A 17,031-nucleotide genomic window follows, 5' to 3' on the forward strand; every position below is an offset into this window, starting at 1 on the left:
AAAAAAAAAAAAAAAAAAAAAAAAAAGAGTTATTTCTAAAGCAGAGTTTATAAAATTTCCTGAGTCCTTTATTATTAGTATCTTATGTAAATTACTCAGCACTTGCTTTCTTTATTGAGTAACTCATTCATCAAATGAAGATACTTGTTATAATAGTTAAATTCATTCATGGCAGGTGCAGTGGTTTATGCCTGTAATCTCAGCACTTTGGGAGGCTAAGGCAGGAGGATTGCTTGAGCCCAGCAGTTTGAGACCAGCTTGTGAAACATAGGGAGACTACTGTCTCCACGAAAAACAAATAAATTAGCTGGGCGTGGTGGCTTGTGCCTGTGGTCACAGTTACTAGGGAGACTGAGGCAGGAGGATTGGTTGAGCCTGGGAGGTTGAGGTTGTGGTGAGCTGTGATCATGCCACTGCACTCCAGCCTTAATGACAGAGTGAGACCCTGTCTCAAAAAAAGTATTCATTTAAAAAATATTTACTACATGCCTGCCTGCCCCAAGCATCGTCTAGTCTCTGGGATACCTCCTTTCCACCCCAATGTGAGTCCTACTTACCCTTCAAAGCCCAACTCAAGTCATGTTATTACCATGAGCCCTTTCTACTATTCTTTCTCACGTGAATCTCTCCAGAGGTTCTTTCCTGAGCCCCTGTGGAACTAATAATAAGCACTGCTAATTTTAGCCATTAGCCAGTCTTTAGAATTATTCTCTACTTGTTTCATGTATCTTAGTGTTTGTTTTTGCCCCAGCTAGATTGCCTGTGTATTCAGGCTATGTTCAGTGAATATATGGTGGTTTGCTGATTGATTCAAAGTGAATCTGAGGAATACACTTCCTTTGAGATTAAGAGAATTGCCAGTGCTGTTTTGGGGCAGTTAGGATGCAGGTGCAGTAGCTTGCAGCTGACTCTCAGGTTCAGCAAGGCATCGTGACCATTGCCCTCTGTTGGAGTTTAGCCCTCTGGCTTGCAGAGACAGAAGCACCCTAACACTCAAAGCATTTCACGGTTGCTTTTTAAAAAGTTCGCAGGGCCCAATTTCTGTGGCTTTTACTGGGGGAAGCATTACATAAGAGGACAAGGAGCACATGTATCCTATGCATTGTTTTGGAGTAATTCCACTCCCAGCTCCTGACTTGTCAGATGGTGAGATGTTTGGGAGAATATTTTCAGTCTGAAGAAGATAATTATTTATTGTTTAGTCTGAGCTTTTAGCCCACACTTCCCTTTCATGTGGTTTTTGCTTGAGAGTTCTTGGACCAAGGTTAGATTGAATGTTGAGACACTTTGGGGAGTGTAAAAATCAATGGATGAAAGAAAAGGTATAAATACCACAATTGCATTCATTCCTTTCTCTCTTTACTCTCTTTTTTAAATCCTGAATCTCCTTACTTTGGATTATGTATAATACCAATTTTAATTGACTGATTTTAGTGACAGCATTAAAATGTAAACTTAAATGTAAGGCTGATGGTACTTATGAAGAGTATCTCTCATTGAACATTTTCATTATAGATTTAGATATATTGCAGCAAATGAATTGTAATGGTTTGAATTGATACCATCTTTACCTTGTCTTTATGCAGACATCAAATAACATCTAATGTTTGACTCACATAAATATTGCCTTATAATTGGAAAAAAAGTTATATTGCTGTTTACATAGTTATTTAAGATTTGTGGAGATCAAAAAGAAGAATTGTATGTTTTTTTCTTTTTGGCAGACCTTTTTGTTCAATGTAAGTAGACTTAAGTGGACTTCATGTTTTCTTCCAGATGTAAAGGAAAGGTACCCAAATTGGCAAGACGTTAAAAATTGTCGTTAGGCCAGGCGTGGTGGCTCACACCTGTAATTCCAGCACTTTGGGAGGCCAAGGCAGGAGGATCATGTGAGCCTGGGAGTTCAAGACCAGCCTGGGCAACAAAGCAAGACTCTGTCTCAAAAAAAAAGAAAAAAAAGATAAAAATAAAAATTATCATTAAGCTGCCAAAATTCGACATTTGTTTGTAAATGTTTATGCATCTGGCTAGTAGACTTGGATCCTAGTCATGAGCCACAAAGAGAAGAGGTTCTGTGGTTATAAGATGAGTGGCTTTGGTTTTGGATCTTACTGAGGGTACCAAGTTTGTTGCTGATCACAGGGTCATGTGAAATGGGACCTCAATAGGATGGAGACCAGATTATATGTGTGGGTGGGGGGTTGGGGGGAGGGGTTGTCGTCTTCTTGGTGCAGTTTTTAACTGGACTTCCAGCCTCCTTCCAGAAATTGTTCAGGGAAATGTAGATGAATGGCTTTGGCAGAACGTAACATGAGTGGGAAAATGTAAGATGAAAGGAAAAGCTTATTTTCAGTACAGTGACTTTTTTACTTGCCTTCATTCATTAAATCATTGTTTGAGGGCCGCATCCCTTTTTTTTTGAGACAGAGTCTCACTCTGTCATCCAGAATGGAGTGCAGTCATGCAGTCTCGGCTCACTACAACCTCCACCTCCCTGGTTCAAGTGATTCTCCTGCCTCAGCTTCCCGAGTAGCTGGGATTATAGGTGCGTGCCACCACGCCCGGCAAATTTTTTGGTATTTTTAATAGAGACAGGGTTTCACTATGTTGGCCAGGCTGATCGTGAATGCTTGGCCTCAAGTGATACACCCACCTTGGCTTCCCAAAGTGCTGGAATTACAGGTATGAACCACCATGCCCAGCCCCCATCCCTTTGTCGATGCACAAAAGTTAGAGTTAAAAGCAAATGCTCTTGGAGTTTGTGCAACTTTTTGTTTGCTCTAATATAAACTGAGTGCAAGAATTCTTTTATTATAGCAAACATTCACATACTCTACCTATTCTCTCTAAAATACAATGCTCTGTTCGTGGCGTCTTTCCTGCTTCTTGAACTCCAATTGGTGAACATTGAAGTCAATATTCTGATTGATCTCTGACTCACTTTCACACTGCTATGAGTTTAGCTTTGTCGCGTCAGGCCCCTATTGACTTCAGTAGGGATGGTGCCAGGTTTGAGAGGCCGAAGAAGAGACCTGGAGCCAGTGAACGAGACATAGGTTTTTATTGGAGGGAACTTACATACAGGGACAGTCTAGTGGCAGCAGGCTTGACAGTAGAGCATTATTTATTATATAAATTGCATGCTTGTAAAAAGTATACAATTTATATAATATTTAGAGCTACTCTCTCTAACAACCTCTGCCTGGCAACCTTCACTTAATCCAAAACAAAGAGTATCTTTCCCCTGCATACCTGCATTCCATGGACAGGCCAGGGGATCAGATGTTCCACATAAATAAGTAATGAATCTGTCAGATGGCCACTCCCGGATTCCTTAGCTCAGAACGCTGAAGACACATTCAGGTGTGTCTGCCTTACAGGGTCATTCTCAGGGTATACTTAAGATGTTGCTGTCAGGTGCATCTGCCATACAAGCTTCTACTTTTTTCAATTCCCAGATACCATAGATGGTTGAAGGTAGGATGCCCTTAGCTATAAGACACATATCCAGTTTCCCAATGATACAAAATATTCCGGGGCCACCTTGAATATGTAAAGTTTTAGAGATGAAACAATTGATATGTATATTAATAACATTAATATGTTTATTTAGATATAGTGCTTTTCCTATTCACTTTCATGAAATAATTTATTCAGAGCCTGTATTTGCATCTTTGACATCATGTCTTTGTCAGTGAAGCTACTTCAGAGTCATCTAGGACAATGTGCCAGAGTGCCTTCTCTTCCCTTCCATCTAAATTGCATAGATTTTAATGTGTTTGCAATCCATGTAAGAAGTTTTTTCTATAAATGTTAACCCAGGCCTTAGCACTCTTTCAGACATTTGTTTGTCCTTTATCTGTAGGTGTATATTGAGGATCTCCCACATGTAACTCTCTTCTGTCCTCCCTTTAAGAGGGATCTTTGAAAGGTTTCTTTACAGTGACATCTAATACAAACAGTTATGAAGTCACCACCTTAGAGATAATGACTTAAGTATTTGTTAAATTTCTTTGCTCCCTTAGAATAGCTGTTTCCATCAGCTGACCTTCTTGAGCATCGCAGACTGGCATTGATTGAAGTTGTTTCAGATTTGAGTGTCTTCAAAGAATACTTCTTTGTTCTAAATAAAGTGCTTGAGACAGTAGTCTATAAATAAGAGACTGTAATGACTTGAATATATGACAGCCTCTTTTTAGGGGGAAAGAGAAAACATATCTTCAGTTTATACGTGGCATAGTAATTAACCAGAGAGTTTTCTTTTTTTTTTTTTTTCCTTTTCCACGTCTACTGGCCACATTGTTTATTTCCTTGTTTTACATTCCTATGTATTTTTGATGGTTAAAAAAAAATAATGGCAAGGGGCAAAAAAATAGTGGTTTACTGGAATATGGGAAATTTAAGTAGGCGAATGATTATCACATGGTACTCGTAAACCCTAAATAATATGTGGCAATCTAAGAATATAATGCCATCATAGCAAATAAAACCACAGAATTAATGAAAAAAAGGTCCCAATTCCCCAACCAGTACAGAAAGAAAATTGAATAACATAGCTTATAAGATTTCTTCAATCTTCACTTCTGCAATATAGAACTACCCCTTAATCTTTTTTTAATCTTAATGTCTGTTTAAAGTGGTGTCAAATATTGCAGTGATACAACATAGAACAATTAATATGAACATTTTCTTTTTCGAATCTGGTAAGTTTGGGAAGAGCAGGTATAGAAGAATCTTACTGGAACATGTCACAACTAATTCACCTCTCTCGAGATCTTTTCTGCCTCTCTAGCAAGAGAAACACATGTCAGAAGAGGCTCGGGAGAGGAAGCAGGCTGTGGTAATAGCAGCACTTGACATTTGTCTAGCTCTGTGATTTTCAAGGAACTTTGTGAGCATTGTTTAATTCCATCATCACAAGAACTCTGAGATGTAGACTAGGGCATTAGAGACATACCCTACTCTTCTGCCTCCTCTGTTTTCTTTCCAACATTTAAGGAAATGTTGCTTTGAAAGGTTAAGCAAATTGACTCAGGTTACCTTGTAGAGCGTGGGAAGACAGGCTGCTTCTCTGGGTGGAGGAAAAATCTTGGTACAGTTGTGCTCTCTGTGGTTCTTTTCTCCCCCCAATCCTCTCAAATCCTATTTCTCACTCCTGTTCCTTCCAGGGATGTGTAAAACATAGTTATGAATGTGTTTTTGAAGTGATTATCCTAGAAGTGCTTCAACCATGGCTTGTTTCTTTTTGAAGAAGGGCAGTAAATTCTTCTACTTTCTATATTTTTCTCTTTGCATTTTTTCTCTTGCCCAAAATAAGAACGCAGGTACACTTAACAAACAAAGGAAATATCAGTTCATTTTAAAACGAACATTGTCAGAGTAAATTCAACTGTGGGTGCTAGGGTTTATTATCTTGTCCTGAAAGACTTCTGAATTTAAGTAGGTTAGTAATCCCTGCCCCCCACTAAATCTTTTTAGATTAGAAAACATTGTTCTTGAGAGATAACTTCAGGAAAGAGATCATTTACTGACATTTATTTGAGATCTGTGTAATGTTTATTTGAGACCTTTATGTTGGTTTTATATATATGCTTGAGGTTATATATATAGTTTGAGGACCATCTATCAACCCTTCCAGGTTATAAAGTATCTAATTTATTAAGAATATTGTCTTGAGCCTCACATGTGGACATTTAAATGTCACAAATATTTATGGAATTCTGAATAGAAAGAGGAAGTAGGGCTGCTGATGTAGAGATGAGCTCTTTTCCTTCAAGGAGGTTGATACACTCATAGTAAACATAAGACCAGAATGGGCTTTGAAGTCAGAATCACCTGGGGGTAAAATCTGACCTCCCCATGATAAACCTAAAAATCATTAGACTGATGATATGGTTACAGTGATACAGTGATGCTTACCTCCTTGGGTTGTTACAGCATTTGTAACTTGCATACTGAAGGCTTTAATACATCCTGGTTTCCCTCCCCCTTCCTCCTTTTCTTTTTCTCCATAAACATTATAGGTGACAGTAGTATCCGCTTAGTTATGGGTAAACTATCCAACTTATTCTGCGATAAACTACCATACTTCTCTCTCTGTCTCTCTCTCTCTTTTTTTTTAGGCAGAGTCTGGCTCTGTCACCCAGGCTGGAGTGCAGTGGCGCGATCTTGGCTCACTGCAAGCTCCCCCTCCTGGGTTCATGCCATTCTCCAGCCTCAGCCTCCTTAGTAGCTGTGACTACAGGCACCCGCCATCACGCCTGGCTAATTTTTTATATTTTTTAGTAGAGACAGGGTTTCACCGTGTTAGCCAGGATGGTCTCAATCTCCTGACCTCGTGATCCACCCTCCACGGCCTCCCAAAGTGCTGGGATTACAGACGTGAGCCACCACGCCCGACCTACCATACTTATCTTAAAGCAAGAAGAAAATCCCTGAAAATCTATGTCCTTGCCCCAGGCCCTTTTCATATATCCCCTCAACCTAGAAGTGTTTCTGCAGTTCAACCCCTTGGCATCTCACTCACTGTGAAACTTAAAGGTACCTTGATAATATTTACCTTGTGTGTTTTCCTGAATTGTGGTTATTTGTATATTTATTCCATCTCATTTCTTGACTGGAGGTTCTAGCCTGCAAACATTCTTTAAAGGCATCTTTCCATTTTCTATGGTATCTAATGCAATAGCTTGTACTCATTAAATCTTAGGATTGAATTAAATTGATCTAATAGTGCCTTGGTAATGGTCACATGTAAGTGGTAGCCAAGTCTAGTTCCTACTTTTCTGTGGTATTGAGCAAAGTTAACCACCACCCGATTTCTATTTACCAATAAACGACAAAATATTTCGGTGCATCTAGAAGTATTAGATCCTAACAGACCTCATGGGTTGATGTCCATTACCATCTAGAGCCAATGCAAAATGATTACCATAGAATCCAAGGCTTCTCTATCAGTTTCCTCACACTCCCCACCACTCAGTACTTATTACACTTCAGCCTACGCCCTGTGATTCAACCAGGCAAATTGGATAGATATACACCCTTTCACAAAAGTAGATAAAAATATACATTGTCAACTGACATAACAGGTGGCTTTCTTTTACCACCTAGAGTTCCATTAAATATGTTGACACAGTCTCCCACATAAGGTCACGGCCTAATCTGGGAAACAATTTTGAACCTATCCCTGTATAATTGTGACTCTCAGTACAACAGATCTGTTTCTCTCCGTGATGTTAACTTGTTATTTAAATTAAACTTAATTTGCATTTATCAATAGTATTGTATGCTCATCTGCTGGTTGCTTGTGGACCTCTGCTTTCTGAAGACAAAGACCAATGATGAATTCTGATTGAACAGTTTCTAGCAGTATTGTTCTCATAGTCCAGCCATCTCATTTCATAGAGGAGAATGTTGAACATTCTCAGGTGGACGCCAGTTTCTTGGCCTTATCTTTTTTTATATTTATTTTTAGTTTTTGAGACAGTCTCGCTCTGTTGCCCAGGCTGGAGTGCAGTGGTGTGATCTTGGCTCACTGCAACCTCCACCTCTCGGGTTCAAGCAATTCTTCTGTCTCAGTCTCTCAAGTACCTGGGACTACAGGCATGTGCCACCATGCCTGGCTAATTTTTGTATTTTTAGTAGAGATAGGGTTTCACCATGTTGGCCATGTTGTTCTTGAACTCCTGACCTCAGGTGATCCGCCCACCCCAGCCTCCCATAGTGCTGAGATTACAGGCATGAGCCACCTCGCTCAGCCCTCTTGGCCTTATCTTGATACCCTTAAAAAACAAATTTTATTCGTAGATCTTATATTTGCATGCAGTGTTGAGCTTGAAAATACAGAAGTAGAATATTTTTAAATGACTTCTAGAAAAGGAAGCACAGATGAAGTAAAATTTACTGCCGTTTAAAACCACAAAAATCATCATAAACACCTTAAATGAAACGCTAAGTCAATAAAGTTAATTTAGACAGGGTTCTGAGAGGCAGTCACTGTGGTATACACATATTTCGGCAGTAACAGAAGAAGTGGGGGTTGCAGATAGCAAGGGTATTGCACAGTATAAGCATTTGGCCGATTCTTTTTTCTATTTCTCTCATTTAGAAAATATAAGGGAATTGATTTTCAGTATTTTTTTCAGATCAAGTGATATTAAAAATCAGTTTAGCAAAAATTAAGGAACATAGAAGTATTTAAAAAATATGTCTGAGTACAACTAAGATAAAGATACATGAATTATTTGCCTGGTATAAGACTTTCTCTATAATTTTAGTGCTTTTGCTAAATGTATAAGTACTTAAATGATGTTGGCCCATTGATAGAAGCAATAGCTTTAATTTAATCCAAGTCTTTATAGGCTTAATGAATTTTTAAAAATCACCCAGATCTATCTACCTATGTGGATAGACTTTTTACAAAAGAACATGTCGTTAAATAACATTTTTGATCACCCAGAATTATGCAGTATTAGTATTCAGAGAGTTTAAATTAATAATGTAGAGATGTAGTTTACTCCCAGGGAAAGAGAAGAATAATAAGTATCTCTGCATGCAGAGTGGTCAGTGGGTGTAAATGAACTTGAATTCATTAACCTCATGATTTGACATCAAAAAGGGAAAAATCTGATCACGTGAAGTTCAGGGTGGTGGTTATTTGTGTGTGCATAAAGGAATGGGGTTTGGGGTTTGACCTGGGTTGCCACTCTTTGGTTCTTGGACAGTATTTTATTCCCAGCCCCAGCCTCTCAGTCCTGAACAGGTCATCATTCAAAAATACAGGTTCCTGTAGTGCCATCATTTCAGGGAAATTCTTTGGGGGCACTGATGAGTCTCCAAACCAGCATGAAACATGTTGCAGCTAATTTATTCCATGAACTTAACATTTTGTGAAATGTATAGATTGTCTACCTCTACATAGTTCAATTCATCCCGTCCTCCACTTGAGCATCCCCATGTAGTGAGCCTGTAACAATGATCTTTCATTCTATAGAAGGAGAAAGAGAAGCTCAGAGTTCTTGATTTCTTTATTACTCAGTTGCTGCTCCTTGGGTTTGCCCTTTAAATGTCAGGTGATGTTTGTAGCACCATGATATTTTTACTGAGTATCTCATTTTGAAAAAAGAGAAGTGGTATATGCCCCAAGGCCTCATTGGGGATGGGAAGAAGTGGGACTCTCCTTTCATATTCGAACATTTCCCTTTCCAGCAGCCCCATGGAATCACCCTGAGTGACTTGGATGGCTACTTGTGTAGTGAGGGAGGTACGTGAGAGATCTGAAAGAGCTGCTAGATAACCCGATGAGTATTTGCAGCCTTTATGGGAAATAACTACAGAGAATGAATATCAGTCGGTATGTAGATAGATGACCATCTGGGCATTGATTCTGAAACAATTGAAAAATCAAAGGATGATTTAGCTTAATAGTGCCTTGATTTTACAAGAGATTTTAATGTTCATGATTAAACTGGCTGTACCGGATTTTACTGAGGCCCGTTTATTGTGCATTGGCTGTAGCCTTCCCAGCAGGCATTCCTATGCTCTTGTAACATCTTTCAGATGCGGCTACAGGTGTAGCTCAGCCTCCTGGAAGGTCCTGTTCTCTCACAGCTGCCAGTGGGAGACCTGATTGTAATTATAGCTTCCATGATGCAATGTCTTTAAAACCTAAATCTAGGCTACTGTTGTTGGCCTAATGCCTGAAGAACTGTGGCTGTTACGAGCTTGAAGAGTCTGATGAGGAGCCCCTTGGTCCTAAAGCCAGGTTTGTGTAAGAAATGGAGTTAGGCAGTTGAGTGTAGTTTGTGGGCTGATTATGTTCTCTCGAGTCCGTGGTCTATATCAAAGTCTGTCTCTAGCTCTGAATCTCTGCATCTTATTGACCTAGAGCCTGAGATCAGTAGTGAAACAATAAAAATTTTTGGTTTACTTCTGCAGTGAAATTATGGAGAACTGTTATTAGATATGATTTGATATTAAAATGAAAACGTGTTAGAAGGAAAAATGTGTTTGAGGGAGTCATTCTCAATCTGTCAGAGAAGACGAAACAAATATTTAAATATTTTTACATTCCTTGGAGCCATCCTTAATTAAGATATACTTGATTTTAGTCCTTTTCCCTTAACCCTATTTCCTGGCTGACTTGAAAATTATAAGCAATTTCCGCTGTAGGTTTTGGCTACTTGAAAGGTTATGCTTTTCAAAAACACAACTTTTGCAAGGGTTTAATTCCACATTGCCACAGGAAAGTGTGTTCAAAAATATTTGTAGGGTGGGGTATGTGTGTGACAGAGACAGATTGAAGTTGAGCAGTTGTATACGTGTGTGTGTTTGAAGTGTGTGTAGGTCAGAGGTTGGTAAACCAGGGTCAGTCGACCACATCTGGCCTGCTGCCAGTTTTTGTATGACTTGTGAAATAAGAAGGGCGATGTGGTTTGTATCTATGTCCCCAGCCACATCTAATGTTGAAATGCAATTCTCAGTGCTGGAGGTGGGGCCTGGAGAGGTGACTCAATCCTGGGGACAGTTTCTTATGGTTTAACATCATCCCTCCTTGGTGCCTCATTGCAACATTGAGTTCTCATGAGATCTGGTTGTTTAAAAGTATATGGCACCTCCCCTTTCTCTCTCTTGCTCCTGCTTTGGCCATGTAAGATGTGCCTGCTTCCCCTTCGCCTTCTGCCATGATAGTAGGTTTTTTGAGGTCTCCCCAGAAGCAGCAGCCACTGTGCTTCCTGTACAGCCTGTAGAACCACGAGCCAATTAAACTTCTTTTCTTTATAAATTACTCAGTCTCAGGTATTTCTTTATAGCAATGTGAGAACAGACTAATACAGAAAATTGGTACTGAGAGTGGGGTATTGATATAAAAAATACCTGAAAAAGTGGAAGCAGCTTCGGAATTGGGTAATGGGCTTCTCAGAAGAAGCCCTCCAAACTGTTTCAATGTCTACCCATTACCCAGTTCAACAAGGCACAGGAAGAAGAGGGAAAGTTTGGAACTTCCTGGAGTTTTGTTGAATGGTTGTGATCCAAATGCTGATAGTGATATGGACAGAGATGGCCAAACTGATGAGGTCTCAGATGGATATGAGGAACTTATTGGGAACTAGAACAAAGGTCACTTTCGTTATGCTTTAGCAAAGAACTTTGAGGCATTGTGACCCTGTCCTAGGCATCTGTGGAACTTTGAACTTGAGAATGATGATTTAGGGTATGTGGTGGAAGAAATTTCTTAGCAGCAAAACATTCAAGATGTAGCCTGGCTGCTTCTAACATCCTATGCTCGTATGTGTGAGCAAAGAAATGATATCCAACTGGAACTTACATAATATTATTTAAAAGGGAAGCAGAGGATAAAAGTTTGGAAAATTTGCAGCCTGGCCATGTGGTAGAAAAGAAAAGCCTGTATTCAGGGAAGGGATTCAAGCAAGCTGCAGAAATTTGCATAGATGAAGAGGAGCCAAGTGCTAACAGCCAAGACAATGGAGGAGAAGGCCTCAAAGGCACTCATGGCACCCCCTCCCATCACAGACCAAGAGTCCTAGGAGGGAAGAATGGTCTCCTGGGCTAGGCCCAGGACCCTGCTGCCCTGCCTTGGGACACTGCTCGCTACATCCCAGCTGCTCCAACTCCAGCCATGGCTCAAAGGGACCCAGATACAGCTTGAGATGCTGCTTCAGGACTGCCAGTCATAAGCCTTGGTGGCTTCCTCATGGTGTTAAGCCTGCAGGTGCACAGAGTGTACAAATTAAGGCTTGGAGCCTCCACCTAGATTTCAGAGGATGTAAGGAAAAGCCTGGATGTCCAGGCAGAAGCCTGCTGCAGGGACAGAGCCCTCATGGAGAACCTGTACTAGCGCAGTGCAGAGGGGAAATGTGGGGTTAGAGTCCCCACACAGAGTCCCACTGGGGCACTGCCTAGCATTGCTTTGAGAAGAGGGCCACTGTCCTCCAGACCCCAAAATGGTAGATCCACCAACAGCTTGGACCCTATACCTAGAAAAGTTTCAGGTGCTCATTGCTGGCCCTTGAGAGCAACTATGGGAACTGAGCCCTGCAAAGCCACAGGGGTGGAGCTGTCCAAGGAAGGCCTGGGGAACCACCTTCTTGCACCAGTGTGCCCTGGATGTGAGACATGGAGTCAAAGGAGATTATTTCGGAGCTTTAAGATTTAGTGACTGCCCTGTTGGGTTTCAGACTTGCATGGGGCCTGTAGCCCCTTTCTTTTGGCTAATTTCTCCCTTTTGGAATGGGAGTATTTATCCAATGCCTATACCCCCATTGTATCTTAGAAGTAACTAACTTATTGTTGTTGTTGTTGGTTTTAAATATGGAATGGTTCAAGAATTTTTGTCTCATCCTTGTGCCGGGGCCATGCTAATGTTCTTTGGATCCTCCTGTTTTAATGTATGTGCTGCTAAAGTGAGCACACTAAGTTGTTTTTTATTTTAGAGGCTCACAGGGAGAAGGAACTAAGCTTGTCTCAGATGAGACTTTGTACTGTGGTCTTGAGTTAATGATGGAATGAATTAAGACTTTGAGGGACTGTTGGGAAGGTATGATTTTATTTTGAAATGTGAGGAAAACATGAGATTTGGGAGGGGGCCAGGGGCAGATTGATATGGTTTGGATCTCATACTGATATGTAATCCCCATGCTGGAGGTGGGACATGGTGGAAGGTGATTGGAAATCATGAGGTTTGTTTCTCTTAGTTTAACATCATCCCCCTTGGTGCTGTCATCACGATAGTGAGTTCTCATGAGATCTGGTTGTTTAAAAGTGTGTGGCACCTTCCCTGTCTCTCTCTTGCTCCTCCTCTGGCCATGTAAGACGTGCCTGCATCCCCTTTGCCTTCTGGCATGATTGTAAGTTTCCTGAGGCCTCTCTAGAAGCAGATGCTGCTGTGGTTCCTGTACAGCCTGTAGAACCATGAGCCAATTAAACCTCTTCTCTTTATAAATTACCCAGCCTCAGTCATTTCTTTATAGCAATGCAAGAATGGACTAATACAAAGGGTTTTTACATTTTTAAATGGTTATATAAATACTTACACAATATCCTTAGTTTTTCTTCTTAGTGCACAAATCCTAAAACATTTACTAACTGGCCTTCCAGAAAAAATGTACTAACTCTTGGTCTAGGGAATGATGTTGTAACATCTTTCCTTATTTTGATTATAAGAGATAATTTATTACTTCTTAAAAAACTCTTTTAAATTACTCTTTCCAGTAATGAAAGCTAGTATATCTTTTTTTTTTTTTTTTGAGATGGAGTTGCTGTGTTGCCAGGCTGGAGTGCAGTGGCACAATCTTGGTTCACTGCAACCTCCGACTCCCTGGTTCAAGCAGTTCTCCTGCCTCAGCCTCCCAAGTAGCTGGGATTACAGGCACATGCCATTATGCCCAGCTAAGTTTTGTATTTTTTTGAGATGGGGTTTCACCATGTTGGCCAGGATGGTCTCAATCTCCTGATATCATGATCTGCCTGCCTCGGCCTTCCAAAGTGCTGGGATTACAGATGTGAGCCACTGCACCAGGCCAAAACTAGTATATCTTAATAGAAATGTCTTATGTTTTTGCAGTCTTTTCAGGGGTTAATGAAGAAAGTATAAAAGGTTTGCTGCAAAATTTTAAATCCATCAGTAGTCATTATAATATATTTTGGAAGTATACAAAGAGAAGAGAATTACAGAATGCCCCCCTCCCCATATGAAGGAGTTGGCTCTGGGCTCACATGGAATGGAACATTACCTCAGTGTTTGCTTCTGTCATGAAATACCTTGGGTACCAGTTACCTCTTCCTTAATGTATGTTTCATCCTTCTGAATGCATCAGAGAGAGAACCTCAGTTGTGAGCTGACTTCCCTGTGGAGCAAACAGAGCAACTGTGGATAGCCTATTTGCTTTCACTCCTTTGTACTCCCAGCCCCAGGCAACCACCACTAATCTATTTTCTGTGGCAATAGATTGGCCTTTTCAGAACATTTCATATAAATGGAATCACCCAGTATGTGGTATTTGTGGCTAACTTCTTCCACTTGGCGTAATGCTTTTGAGTTTCATACAGCTTAGAGAATATATCAGTACTTCATTTGAATGGATATACCTCACTTTGTTTATCCATTCACCATTGAGTGGGTATTTAATTGTCTTTGCTTTTGGCTACTATGAATAATGTTGCTGTGAACATTCAGATAGAAGCCTTTGCCTGGACATGTCTTCATTTCTCTTGGGTAGCTACCTAAAAGAGAAATTGCTTACTGAGTCATATGATAAATTCACATTTAGAGATATGAAATGTGAACATGAATATCTAAGAAATTATGAAACTTTTTTTTTTTTTTTTTTTTTTTGAGACGGAGTCTTGCTCTGTCGCCCAGGCTGGAGTGCAGTGGCCGGATCTCAGCTCACTGCAAGCTCCGCCTCCCGGGTTTACGCCATTCTCCTGCCTCAGCCTCGCCAGTAGCTGGGACTACAGGCGCCCGCCACCTCGCCCGGCTAGTTTTTTGTGTTTTTTTAGTAGAGACGGGGTTTCACCGCGTTAGTCAGGATGGTCTCGATCTCCTGATTTGGGAGGCCGAAATTATGAAACTTTCTAAGATGCACCATTTCATCTTCCCACCAGCAGTGTGTTCAGGTTCCAGTTTCGCTACATCCTCAAAAACATTGCTATTATCTCTTCAATTATAGCCATTCTAGTGGCATGTGAAGTGATCTCTCACTTTAACTTTTATTTCCCTTGTGAATAATGATGTGGCATTTTCATGTGATTATTGGCCATTTATGTATTGGTAGATATCTGTTTAGATCCTTTGCACATTTTAAAGTTGTGGTTTTTTTTTTTTACTATTGAGTTTTAAGAGTTCTTTATACAAATCCTTTGTGGGCTTAATGACTTGCAAACATTTTCTCCTAGTCTATGGCTTGTCTTTTATTTATGGTATCTTTTGAAGGGCAATGCATTTTGAAACATGAGTTAAGAATTCATAACATAGAAGAGATTTCCAGTATTTTTTTCTCATGTTGATTATTTTATTCCAAAGCTGAGATTTGTAGGAGTTTGTGGAACTCCTCCAAAGAGTCAGTGCCAGGGTTGGTCACCTCTTTAGGTAGTTTGAATAAGCAGTGCCAGGTTTACCTACGGCCTATATCTGTTTAATTCATTTTCCATTTAGGGTGCATCTGTCAAAGGTGACTTCAAGGACATCAGTAGGGAGAGGTTATCTTGGATGGTTGGTTCTATCTCAAGTCTAGCCTGAGGGTTTCATCCTGTCTGGACCACCAAGGCCAAGAAGTGGGAGTGCTCCTTTTTCATTTCTGTTTCCCCTACTCTCCATATATACCACTCATCCCTTTAAATGACTTTCTTTTATAATGCAAAAAGGATGATAAGGAATATAGGGGGAGAAGTTGAACAGAAGAGCTAGTATAAAAATCTGAAAACAGCTAGGCAGCACTATCAGAAGATACTGTATACTGCTTAAGGACACATACTCTGCCACTTACAAGACATGGAGTTCAGGCAAAGTGCTTGATCTTTCTGTGTCTCCTTCCATAGCTCTAAAATGAGAGTAATAACAGTATTAACCTTGCAAAGTTTTTGTGAGGATTAATGAATTAGAACATATCGGGTGTTTAGAAGCATATCTGCTGGTAATTATTTGGTAGATTTTAACTATTATTTTTGTGGTTAAACAATAGGTAGAGTGCTGCTGTACAAAAAGCACAGGCTTTCACATCAGACATCCCTGGTGTCATCTTGAGTTTGGGTCCCCACTCCCGTATTTACTAGCTGTTGACTTCAGACAAGCCATGTTGACGTGTTGCTGTGATGGATAAAACAGAATTACATATTTGATTGCACTTAACAGTGGCTGGAAGATAGTAGGTAGTCAATAGATGTATTTTTGTTGTTGATTGTTTGGTTTTGATGTTAAGGAGGCATGATTGGCAATGCAAAAGAATCCTGTGACCCCTTTCTGAGGGAGAGCACCACAGAAGTTGAAGGAAGAGGGAAGTCTTGCAGAAGAAATGATGGGTGGGGGCCTTCTCTGGGAGACTTGTTTTTGACAGATGATGAAGGTTGGTCAAGACAGCTGCAGGCCCAGAGCTGATGTTTCAGGAGACACACACATTGGGCTAATAGAGACCAAGACCCAGAGTCTAAAGGTAGGATATAATTATTGAAAGCCTTGAGGCTCAATTTCTAAGTGTCTTCAGAGTTGTTCTTTTAGGAACCTCAATCTGGCTATAAATGGACAAAGTCCTGGAGTCAGAAACCATGTTCAGGAACACTGCAGGTGTTAATTATTGACCCCGTTAGAAAGCAGTCCTAATCTCTAGGCTTGGTTCTGAGAATATCTGCATGCTGTCCCTTCATTGAAGGCAATTTGCTCTCTACCTACCTCTTTCCTTGTCAGTGCTTTCCTGGTTACCCTGAGGTTCTACATGAAAGAGGTTTTATAGAACTAGGAATAATGTTACTCTAAAGCATGCAATGGAACAAAGAATGTGTGTTTGTTACCTTAACCAGTATATTCCAAATATGTACGAGTGATTATAAGAACCACCTGAGAATCAATTTTCTGTATGATAGTCTATCTCTGCCTTGAATTACCTAGTATATTCTAGGAAAAGTGTAAATAATTTTATTTTTGTAATTTGAAATGTTCATTTTGTAATTTAAATTGTTATCATTCGTGAGATGCTTGGAATGACCTATTTACTGTAGTAACTCTAGCTGGAAATTTCTTACTGATTGCCTTCCCACCTACCCAGTACAGTCTTAAACCCTTGGACTCAAGGGGTCCTCCCACCTCAGCCTCCCAAGTAGCTGGGACTATGAGTAGTCACCACCCTGGCCTCCCTTCTTTTGTACATTTTCAAACTTTAAAAAAATCTTATGATGAAATCTTTGACAGTGGGGTGGATTACATTTCCTTTTTGTTGTTTCTCGAAGTATGAACATTGATTTGCCTTTTTTTTTTTTTTTTGAGACGGAGTCTCGCTCTGTCGCCCAGGCTGGAGTGCA

The 17,031-nt window shown here is 40.2% G+C and overlaps 1 protein-coding gene and 1 non-coding gene across 2 annotated transcripts in view; one reads left to right on the plus strand and one right to left on the minus strand.

Annotated features, from left to right (window-relative positions):
- The window catches only part of CERS6 (ceramide synthase 6), a 329,510-nt gene that overhangs the window by 146,187 nt on the left and 166,292 nt on the right, over positions 1–17,031 (plus strand). The window lies entirely within an intron of this gene.
- LOC111523516 lies at positions 12,325–12,430 on the minus strand. Its single transcript, XR_002725550.1, has one exon. It is a non-coding gene; the product is annotated as a U6 spliceosomal RNA (small nuclear RNA).

Source organism: Piliocolobus tephrosceles, chromosome 11 (assembly GCF_002776525.5).
Source record: "Piliocolobus tephrosceles isolate RC106 chromosome 11, ASM277652v3, whole genome shotgun sequence".
Lineage (NCBI taxonomy): Eukaryota > Metazoa > Chordata > Mammalia > Primates > Cercopithecidae > Piliocolobus > Piliocolobus tephrosceles.